The sequence below is a fragment of the Geospiza fortis genome, unplaced genomic scaffold (assembly GCF_000277835.1).
Source record: "Geospiza fortis unplaced genomic scaffold, GeoFor_1.0 scaffold66, whole genome shotgun sequence".
Taxonomy (NCBI): Eukaryota; Metazoa; Chordata; class Aves; order Passeriformes; family Thraupidae; genus Geospiza; species Geospiza fortis.
In genome coordinates, this window is record NW_005054312.1 from 8,256,392 (window position 1) to 8,268,057 (window position 11,666).

At 42.8% G+C, this 11,666-nt stretch overlaps 1 protein-coding gene across 2 annotated transcripts in view; it reads right to left on the minus strand.

The window, feature by feature from the left end:
* The window catches only part of LOC102041041 (uncharacterized protein C11orf24 homolog), a 19,806-nt gene that overhangs the window by 4,444 nt on the left and 3,696 nt on the right, over window positions 1–11,666 (minus strand). The gene's annotated exons all lie outside the window — the stretch shown is intronic.

An 11,666-nucleotide genomic window follows, 5' to 3' on the forward strand; every position in this document is an offset into this window, starting at 1 on the left:
ATTACACATCACAAACAAGCAAGGGCTCAGAGGCAGGAGGAGTAAGGACCTTTCCCAGCTTCCCAGAGAGGCTCTTTCTTTGGAAAAGGTACTTTGCTCTCCTTCCTTCACGTCCCAAAGGAGAACAGCTTAAGTCAAAAGCTATGTGTACAAAGTCAACCTCAAAGTCCAAAAACATGTGGCAGCACAGATATTATGTCTTTGGACTCATTCTGGGACCCTAAATGTTGTGCCCAGGCTCAGCAGAACGGTTTTCACCAGTTTGAGCACACTGATAATAAGGGGAACTACAGTCCTGGTCCTGCCTTTATGCCAAGTCAGGCAAAACCAAGTAACCAAGGTTGATTTCTGCTTTGGTTTTCCTGCTCATTACAAAAAGCTCAAAGAAATTCTTATTGAAAACAAGCAAAAACCAGTACTTCTGGTCTTCCAAGACATTACACAGACACACACAGCTGTTACTGAAGAATATTCACACCCAGAGTAAGCCTTCATTTCCCCACATAAAACAACAGATAATGTACTTCCTTCAATATTAATGCACACATGTGACTGACCCAATGGAGGGGCTTTTGTCACTGAAGACACTGAAACAGCTCCCACTGACATCAGAGCAGATTAGTAGTTTCTATCTGGATTTACCCTCTTGGTTCAGAGGTTTTTTGAGCTTTGTGTGAACTTCCAAACATTTCAGTCAGAACTAGATCCATTGTAAGCCTCTTCCCTAAGTAATTTTTAAGGGCAATCCTCTTCCTCATCACTTCAGCAAGCTTTAGTCACCATCCCGAAGTTATGAAGAGAAATGTGACAGCCTTCAGAGAGTGTTGAGATTCAGCTTTGTGTGACATCTCTGAGCTGGATGTGATGACTGCAAAGGCAGTTCCCAACCCAGAATGAGCAGCATGTGTGAATGGTATAAATACCACAAGCAAGAACATCCAGCAGCCCTCAGGAATGTGCGTAAGACCCTCATTTAGCCATCCAGGCTAGAAGTCTCAGTTTCAACCATGAGAACTCCAGTTTCAACCATGCTTGTGAATTTAACAATCTAAGAGCTATTTCTCCTCCAAAAAAGCTCCAAATAATGTTTGTTAGCTGTGACTCAGATTGCAATATTTTGATACTTTGTACCACTAAACTTTTGTTTCTAATTTTTTCCTTCTGCTATATCCTAAAGCCCCAAACAAGGCAACAGAATTTTAACTTCAAAACCACCCTATCTGAAAAGGAATGAAATATAAACAGCTACCCCAAGCTTCTCAGAGGACACACAATATACAGGTCCACACTAGACTGTCAAAGAGCCAAAGATGGGGACAAAACTTGACACGAAAATGCAGTGCCTCAAATTCAGTTTTCCTAGTCAACCTTCAAGTCCCCTGAGGAACTCAAGAGTCTCCTTCCTGCCTATTTATTCTAGAAAAAAGAGTTATTTTACCTGTTGAAAACAGATGGATCATTTTTAGATCTTCTGCTCTCCCAGAGAGATGGGAAGCCCAAAATGAGTGTAGGGCCCTTGCACCTCTCTGCAGCTTTCTCCCTGAGGCAAGTGTGCGGAGCATCAGGCTCATTTTGTTTGAGCAGGTTCCTCAGTGCAGCCAGATGTTCCAGCCTGCGTCATCTCACCTGGCAGCTGGAAATATTTCTAAATCTAACCTGAGACCAGAAGTCTTGGCAGAGAAAGGCAGCTCAGCAGCCCCACCTAGTCCTATGTACCAACTATGGCCGGTGCCCAGCTCCAGCGGGGCCTCTCTCCCAGCACACACTGTGCAAGCACAGCACAGACTGACTTTGCTCTTTCCTTATCACTTCTTCTTCCAAGTGCACCTTAGCAAAGCTGAAAGGATCAGGACAGGAGAGGAGATGACCTGTGCAATACCAGCACGGCCTTTGCAACACGCTACACCAGCAGGAAAGCAGCCCCACATTCTCGTCAGGGAATTGGCTATACTAATTTGGGTTGCTCAGCCAAGCCAATTTCCAATACTTCTCCCACTGCCCCAAATTGCAGGGCACTTTTACAAGTTTGTTTCAGCCTTTATCACACTCTTACTGTCACCCTTTGCATATGTGGTAGATTAACCATTGAAAGCTGCAGCTGACAAGACTGGAAGCAAGGAGGAAAGCAAGGGAAAACATTAAGTATTCTGCACACAAAAGATTTTCCTAGAGCAGACAGCAAGGACTTCCTTTAAACCCCAACTCCTTCAACTTGAAGCAAGTGAACTGGGTTCCCTCAAAGACACTAGAGGTACTTCCCCTGAGAGCACTGTTTGGCAACCTGCACACCCACCACACAGTGCCAAAGTAACTGCATTTTTTGAAAAGTTCACAGGTCATAGGCAGAGATTCAGAAAGCAGTACTTAACCCACAAACATAAAAGAAAACAACCCCATCATTAATGTATTTCACATTTTAAAGAGTGCAGCTTATGTCCCTTTTCAAGGGCCAGGCTTTATAAGAAGCATTATTTTACAATCTAAGAAGTAACCCTGAGAATGAGTTACCCATTTAATAATGTATGTATACACTGTTTCAAATAAACTAGTAAGGATTAACAGCAATGAATACAAACACTAAACATTTATTATAGGAGGTTTTTTCGTACCTTAAGTAATAATTTTGAAATTACAATAACCACCTCCTAAGAATAAACATCTTGCATCGCATTTTGAAACTGCAGATATAACAGGATTATAGCTATAAATAAATACTATTATTATTGTTAAAATCTCAGTTTTAGGACAAATAAAATATTAATATTAATCTCAACCAACCCAAGAACTACATATATTTGCAAGATCAAATGATAACACCAGTAGCTGGAAGCTGTTGCATTCACATGCCTCCCCTACGCAAAGAGATGCTTTGTATCCCCAACCACATCAATTCACTAGAGTCCTTCCCAGCACAGCTGACTTTGGTTCCACTTAACTGCAACAACTGCAGGGCAAAACAAAACCCCAGAAAATGATTCTCACCTCTTCCAAAGTACCTGGCAGCCTTTCTGGATTAGGTCAGCATTGTTTTAGGGGGACATGCCAAACTCATGCACAACAGATTTGTCCCCCCCTTCGCCTCTCACTAAACATGGTCTCCTCAGGGACCAACTGGCAATACCTCCCCTAAGGCACTCAATACAAGATTACAAGCTTAAAACACTTTTCAACATCCTTCAGCCAATTGTAAAAATCCCTTTGCAGACTGCAGAGTGAGTGTGTGAAGCAGACAAACACAATGCACAGACTGTGAGTGTACCAGACAAGCAAACAGCTCCTTTCCAAGACCAGTGAGAAGATAACCAGTTGCAGCCATACCTTAATGCTTTACAGATGAGGCTTGGGATGCTTAAATATCAGAAACTCCAGCTAGAGGCATGGGTTTTTTTGGTCTCTTCCACCTTAGCCAAATCCATTCATCCAGAACAGGAGTTACAACTACTTGCAGATCACTTTTCCCAACTTAACAACTGCCCTCTGTTATCACAAGCAATAAGCTCTATTTCTGACTTGCTGTCCCACTGCTAGCCAGTCCCACATGGCTCCATTGTACTCAGAGACCCCTCTGAGCACCCAGCCCCTGCACCCACATCCCAAAACAACACTCACTAAACCTTCTTGTCCAAACCTGTTGAGCTGTCTGGAGAGCACAGTGCAAGCAATGAATGCTGCTGATCCCGTCAGAAGTAATTTTGAGAAACTGGGGCAAAATTCACTTCTCAAGCATTACCTTCTCTGCCTATAGAACATCCCCAAGGAAATTCAAAGCCAAACCAAAGCAAAACCAAACCACAAAAGACAGCAACAAATAAAATCTGGGAAAAGACTGCACTCTGAAAAACACAAAGTTCACTTTTGTTATCTGTGGTTGTAACTCAGCAGGGAATAAGCACGCTGGCAAACCAGAATAACTTTGAGTCAACAACTGAATGACTGATGACTTTGCAATGCACACACATACCCAGAGGGCACTGCCTGCTGGGTTTCAGAAGAATTCCTTGCTTCTTGATGATCTCACAGTGCTTAAGCCAAGGAATTTATACAAATAAAAAAAAAATCATTATTGCAAAGAACAATGATTGGGATGATGTTGCAAGAGCAGAAAGAAGCCCTTGGAATATAAATCCCTTGCCTCCATGTCCCCCCACCAGCAGCCTCAGCTGTTCCTGGTTGAGCAGCTGCAAGGTGCATGCAGTGACTGCAGCAGGGTGAAGAGAGATACAGAACTAGACCAAAAAAACACAAAAAGAGGGAATGTGGGTGTTAGAGATCACAGGTACAGAGTGAGCAAAGCAAATCATTTAGGGCAACACATGCTCCTTTGAGCTGTCACTGAACAGCCAGTAGACACTGCCTCAAAATTCATACTCACAAGTGTGCATGGACTAGGTATGAAATAAGGTTGGAGTAGCAAAGAAATAATCTATCTTCAGTATAACAACAAAGCAAGGAAAACAGGGGTGGAATACCTTTTGCAGACAACAATGCTACTCTCCCATCAAACTGAGAAGGCATAAGGCCTGTTTCCCACTTGCATATGGTGCTAAACCACTTGACATGTCAGCTGTCTGAACAAGTGCAACACTTCTCTCTTTCGAAAAACAGAATTAAACCAGATTTTGCTAAGGCAAGACAAGCACAATCTCATTTCGTAAACCAAGGCAAGAGTACAGGAGACAGGGAATCTGCACTGCAATCCTCACATGCATTTTACTTCCCAAGCTTCTCTCCAAGACTGAAGATGCACATGTAGATAGGTTTGGAGACAGAAGGGACAACACCAAGGCACATGAGGTTGACCCAAAGTCAGCTAAGTATGACCAGGTGAAGTTATATGATTTTCTGAACAGCAGCTTTACAGCCATCACATTCCTTTGGCTGCCCAACAAAGTTATTAAAGCTGCAAAGGTGCTCCCACCAGCTTCACCCATCTCCATCTCTCTGTTCCTTGGCTGCCCACTGGGTTCCTCTCTCAGGGCACCAGGGATACAGCTTATACAGCTGAGGGCTGAGGACAATCCACACTGCCACTGTTCATGGCCACCACACTTTGCCTCTGAAGAAATAAATGTTAAAGTCTAAAACTCCCAAACCAGCACCACCCATCCATCATCCTTTCTCACTCATATTAGTGCCATGTGCTGCAGTTCTAATGCTGAGAAGTACTACTCAGCAAAACATCTTTCCTGTGAAAAATGATCAGACAGCTATTTGATTTATGAAAATGTGCCTTGTTTTGAAATATCTGAAACAATCTAGTTTTAATATACAGAAAAGAAAGCTGCCAAAAGCTAACTGCATAAAGCTGTGGCTGAACAATAAATCTGTCAACAAAAATACCTTTAAGCAATAAAAATATGTACTATGGCTCAACTGCAACCATCCCTAGTCTGGTCTGCACCCGAAGCAGATAGAAGTTTTCAGACATGTTGCTGTCTCATGGGAACTGGAGATCATATGCAGGGCATTTCACACCATGTGTTTCAAATTAACCAGCTTTCAACAAGACCCTCAAAGGAACCATCCCAGTGGGCTCCCACACGAACTCTGCAGCCCTTGAACTAACACAGAGCAAAGTTCATCAAGAAGGGTAAAAGGCCAGCTCCCAACGTTGGTTCCTCTAAGTGCCTGCAGAAGCAGGTGCTCTGCAGTGCAGGTGCTTCGTGCTTGCTGAGGGGTGGAACCAGCACATTCCACATGCACAGATATAAACTGTGCCTGAGGTGCTGCTGAATCCAAAACTGACAAGTGTGGAGCTAACAGAGACTTAGCAAGCAGTGACTTCAGCCTGAAGGTACAAATAGCCAAGTGTTACTTCTGGAGCAAGTGCCAGTGTGTTGAAGTCTGGTCGCCCACCCACCTCCTGCCCTGCAGAATTTGACCACAGTCAGCAAATTCTGGCAATCCAGATCAATTCAAGTTTCACTGAAATGTTATCTTCCACTTCTGATATTTCTGAGAAATCATTATGCTTCTCTATAGGTTCATGTAGCTGAAATACTAATTTTAGGCCCATGGAAACACAGGACATACCTCCATCCAGATCACAAGGTTCTGCATCTTTGCTCAGGAATTTTAAGTCTATGCATGGTTTTTAGTAGGGTTACACACAGCAAAAATGTCACCTTACATTACAAAAGCATCAGGCAAAACTGTGGGAGCTCAGAAATTCAGGAATCCCAAGTTCAGAGAGCCTGGAAACAGCCAAAACATGACCCCAGGGCTGTGACTGAAAGGGAATATCTGCTCAGCCCTAAAACAACTGGAAGAAAGGGAAACATCTTTGGCTATTTCTCTTTTCTTCAAGGAAGTAAGATCTTTGTACATATCCTGAAATATGGAAAATAAACACAAATTAAAAAAAAAACAACCAAACATATGTGGCCCCAGCTCCAGTTATCCTCACAAGCAAAACAACCTGAAGGCTCCTAGATTATAGGAGGTTTCCCTTATTTAAGCAAAGAACTCAGGTTAAAAAACAAAGGTATTTTCATATGGAAGTTCTCCCAGGTGAGATGCAGCACAAAAACAAAAAGACACTCCAGCTTATCTCAATGCAATCTGACACTGGGGAGGTTTTCACCATACATATGTTAGGACAAAGAAGAGATTCTTCCTAAAGTCTCTAAGCCAGGAATACACTTACAGCAATACCAAATAAAGTTTGTTGGCACATGCATCCCTGCTTTATGATTTTGACAGCTTGACAGGTTTGGAAATCACAGGGCAGGGTGGGAGGGAAAGCTTAGCCAAATCTATTTTTTTCCAAACAAAGAAAGAATCAAATGCAGTAGCAGCTCTCCTCAGCCATGCTGGTCTTCTGTGTGGCAGGTTCTTCTTAGCCAGCAAGTCTTCAGGTCCTGCACCAATCTGAATTTAAACCTATCTGTTATCAGAACTTAGAGGAAAAACAGCCTTCCCTCTCCTGACCCTCATGAGCTGCCAAGGCAGCATCTGCAGCAGAGCCTCAGCCCAGCCCTGGGGTCTCATCTCCTACAAACCAGCAGGGCAGCAGCTGTGCTCTCCTACCTGTTCTAGGTTCCCTCTTTTCCATTTCAGAGTAACTCTTTATTACAGCTTTGAGTCCTGATACTCAAAATCTGATCAATCAATCAAAGTAAAAGAAGCTTGGTTTGAGCTTCTCAAAGCTCTTCCAGTACCCCAGAGCCCCTCACTCATGGAAGAGGAACTGCACAGGGAGCAGCAGGTTCTTCCAAACCTTTCTGAGCTCCATATGAAAGGTCTGTCTGTCTGCTGCTGATGTGGCTAACAAGAACTACAAAGCTATTCCCATCTGAATGTCATGGGCATCTACAGAAAGTCAGCAGAGCAGCTCACCAAGAGAGATTACAACTACCACAAACATCAGTTTAACTTGTACCAGACACGAATGCAATAAGTGTTCTGTATTTGACTGGACAGATGGCGTCACAAATACAGATATTTTCAGAAGCCATCTCAGATGCCTCTGTGCGAATATCAGTCTTCAATTTTTGCTCAGCAATACAACAAACACAAAAAAAGCCCCAAAGTTGAAACCTCTCTCTCAAATTTTAACACCTGAACTTGTAACAAAATTAAGAGATTATTCTTACTCCTCCAGAATGTGTGACCTAGAAGCAGCAGGAAGACTGAACCTATTAGAAACTTCTGGCTACTGATTTTATGCCAAAGATGCCCCAGTCCTGTAATGAGGGGAACAGCAAACTAGAAAAGCCAAACTACCAACAAGATAGACCCTAGTTCAAAGATGAGCTCACCATACGTTAATTATCTAGGCAAGAGTTTCCCCAGGAGAGGTTGTCCAAGCTCTGACAACAAAAATAAGGGAAAGGACAAGGATGTGAAAACCACACTACAAGCAGTAACTCTCACTACTTGCTTCTGACTGGTGTTCTGAAGATTTCAGCTCCAGTGTACTCCAGTACAAACCTGTCCAATACCATCAGATCAGCAGAACACCATTGTAGGTCAGGAATCAATAGGTGGAACAGACTGTGACTGAATGAAATCAGATACAAAACAAAAGATGTGCCAAGAATTAAAGAATTCACACTTGAATTAACATGCACTTCTACCTATCAAACAACACCTTTTGTTTCAAATTGTTTGCTGCTAGAGACTCTGCAAGACTGGAATGAGAAATGGCTATAAATGCAGAAAAGTGAGAACCCAGGCAGCCAGCATTGAGGTGCAACACTTCTTCAGCCTCACCCTTTGTTAAACAAAGTTTAGGACCCTCAGAACTAGAGACCAGACTAACAAATCCAACTTGAAGGCTGAAGAGTCCCATCAGCTGGTTGTAGGGAACTCAAACCCATAAACCTGCCCCTGCCTCTCAGCTGCTCTTGCTCCTGTTCAATTGTAATGAAGCAGAGGGGTTAAATCCCACCACTAAACTCCCTCAGAACACAAGGTGAAGTGGCACCAACGCTGCTTTCCTCAAAAGCAGCTGCAGTTTGCAGTAAACCAAGAACTGCCCTATAGCAGCAGAGTCATCCCTACAGAATGTCAGGAATCTCAGAGTGACAGAATGCATGCTTGGCATCATAACTGTCAAATACTGAGAAGTGTGTTTGCTTCTTAAAAACAGCCAGAAATCTGAAAGTTTCCAGAAGAGATCAGAGAAAACTCCAGCCAGCAATGGGTCAGAGGACCAGAAGTCTTCTCTGCAGGTTCCTTCTCTAGTTTGGGCAGTTTAGAACCAGCATCTTCTCAGGATGTAATGGAGAAGGGCACTTTCACTTCAATTGCCTGGAATTATATCATGAGGTAAATCTGCCCAAGCTGACAGCAGAGCAGAAAAACTGCACTGCAGTGAGGATCATATGTTGAGGATTTTGGGGTTAGTTTTGGGTTTATATACCCTTTTTTCTGACAGCCATCTGAAGAGGATCTTTCTTAACAAACCCTCTAGCTACTATAGGCCAAGATAGAAAACTCTCTACCAACGCAGATGCATATTAATATCTACAAAATCAAATAATCTCTAACCATTTAAACTGCATGCCCACCATTTCAGTCTTTGCTTTTTAGAGCACTTCCCTCCAGCAGTAACATTCCTGGAGATGAGATAAAAATACTGAAATAAATTTGTCCACATATTTTATTTACAAATTCTCTCCTTCACCCAGACATCTTTTATGCAGATGAATCTCTGTATGAAATCCTGGGTTATAGCCCTGTGTTCACTGGATGGCATTCACTGCATCCTGCTAAGAAGCAACTGTAAATGTGAATGCCTGAGTCAGCTGTTCATCACAGTTCTGGAGCATGTATTTTAACTCCAGAAGGGACCTCTGCAGGTGTTATCTTACTGATTTACTGCAAACAAATTTGTCCCAAGACATGCAATAACTTAAGAGCTCATTCAGTAGAGGGGTTTGTTTTCAGTCAGTTCCCAGGGGACAGGTTGACTACTCCACAGTTTGCATTACATCTGTTTCCACTTTCAGAGGGGTCAAAGACCAAGTGCAGAACATACCACCCAGAAAGAACTGCTTACTAATATTGCCAAAACCTGCAGGAAAAAAAAAAAGGGAACCAAAATCCCCCAACTCACCAGCATTTTCTGTTTATATTTTATTTTTAAAATCTTTCATTCAGATATTCCTTAAAAGAATTGATTATCAACACTGGAAACCCACTTCTGTTACAGCTGTTAATTCACATATTTCATATTTCATTGCATTAATATATATCCAGCTTCTATACATTACAAGATTTTCAAAACCTAGAAATCCTTGCTCCCTTTGCAATGGACAGAAAAGCAACAAACAGGAATCTATGAATAGATGAGATTCAGTCAAAAGCTATTTGCTGAACAGCAAACAAACACAAGTTCCTGCTTTTGCTTACCAAGTCAGCTGGTAACAAAAGCCATCTGCGTTAGAGCTCAGACCAGGCCACGTGCTTCTCAAACTCATGCAAGTGTCCCTGCAGAATGTTAGCAGCTGTTTCCACATTAACATATCTGTCTTAGGCAGTAATTCTTCAAACACACAAAGCCCATGTTTAACTTTATATGTGAGAATAAGTGTAGCAGAGCCTGTGGAACCTGGGACCTGCACAGAACTGAGCTGTGTAGCCACCAGCAGGCCCATGACACTGCATTCCCTTGCTGGCTTCACCACCCCAAATGTGCCCACTGGAGTCAGGGATATCCCAGACACTGTCAGTGATGCATTTCAGCCACAGCACATGCCTCCTCCAGCCACCTCAGAGATGGTCATTACAGCCACAACACATGGGTCCTGCCACTTCCACAATGCAAATAATGAACTGCTGGCATTCCTTTAAAAAATCATCATCATAGATGAAGATATCATTTATGTCTCAGCAATGCATGCATACAGCCTAGAAAGCCTGGGCTGCATCAAGAGCAGCGTGGCCAGTAGGTCAAGGGAAGGAATTCTGCCTCTCTGCTGTGCTCTGGTGAGACCTCACCTGGAGTGCTGAGTCCAGCACCCCTCCTACAAAGACAGGCTGAGAGAGTTGGGGTTGTTCAGGCTGGAGAAGAAAAGATTCTGGGGAGACCTCACTGTGGTCTTCAGTACTTAAAGGGGGCATATAAAAAAGAGGGAGATGGACATTTTACAGGAGAAGTCAGTGACAGGACAAGGAGAGATTTAGATTAGATGCTAGGCATAAGTTCTTCACTGTGAGGGTGGTAAGACACTGGCACAGGTTGCCCAGAGAAGTTGTAGATACCCCTTCCCTGGAAGTGTTCAAGGCCAGGTTGGAAGGAGCCCTGAGCAACCAGATCTTCTCTGCCCATGGCAGGGGGGTTTGGAATTAGATGACATTTAAGGTGCCTTCCAAGCCTAACCCTTTTACGATGGGAATAAACGCTTTTTGCTTGCCCGTAGAGAATTTCAAGGTATCACTGGACATTTCTAACCTGTCAGAATTCCCCATCTTTAACTCCCTTAATAAGCCAATCTCTGTTTATCTTATGGAAAAAAAAAGCCCAGAAAGCTTTTCTCCCACCATGTTCTCCTTTTTTAATTAGATACAAGAGTTACAATCTAGATGCTACTGCCAGCAAGACAACACACTGATGATGTAAAGTTTCATCAAAAGGACTAATGTCATAGAGGAGTTTTGCTGACAAAAAAACACCAGCCCAACCTTTGCAATATGGATTAGTCCATAGCACAACAGGGCATCAGTTCAAAAGAGCAGAGCAGAGGAAAGGTAGAATCAACCCTCCCTTATCTCACAGGGTGGGAAAAGGGGTGTGAAAAGACTGAGTCATTTGTGTATAGCTATAGGAGGAACTGATCAGAGCTGGAAGTGAAAATGTAAATCAAGTCTCTCGAAATGCAGCATAGTGCACAGCTACAAGACAGTCACCTTTTCCTAGGAAAGCCCATATGTAGTAAGCATCTCATTAGGAGCATCTCAAGAACAAACAAATCAAATTCCTATATCAATATTGATATTCAGGGCATGACGTACACTGAGAAATGTGGAAGTAAAGAAGTAACAGAAGTAACACAAATGCATGAAGCAGCCTCCTCTCCAGCTAATGGTTGCTCAATCTTAGACAGACTCCAAATATTACCCTTCAGCTAGTTTGCATTCAAACCACTTCTACCTTTATTTCCTGTACTTCAGTTTATTCCTGGTTGGTGAACAGAAATTAATTTTGCCCTCACCCATCT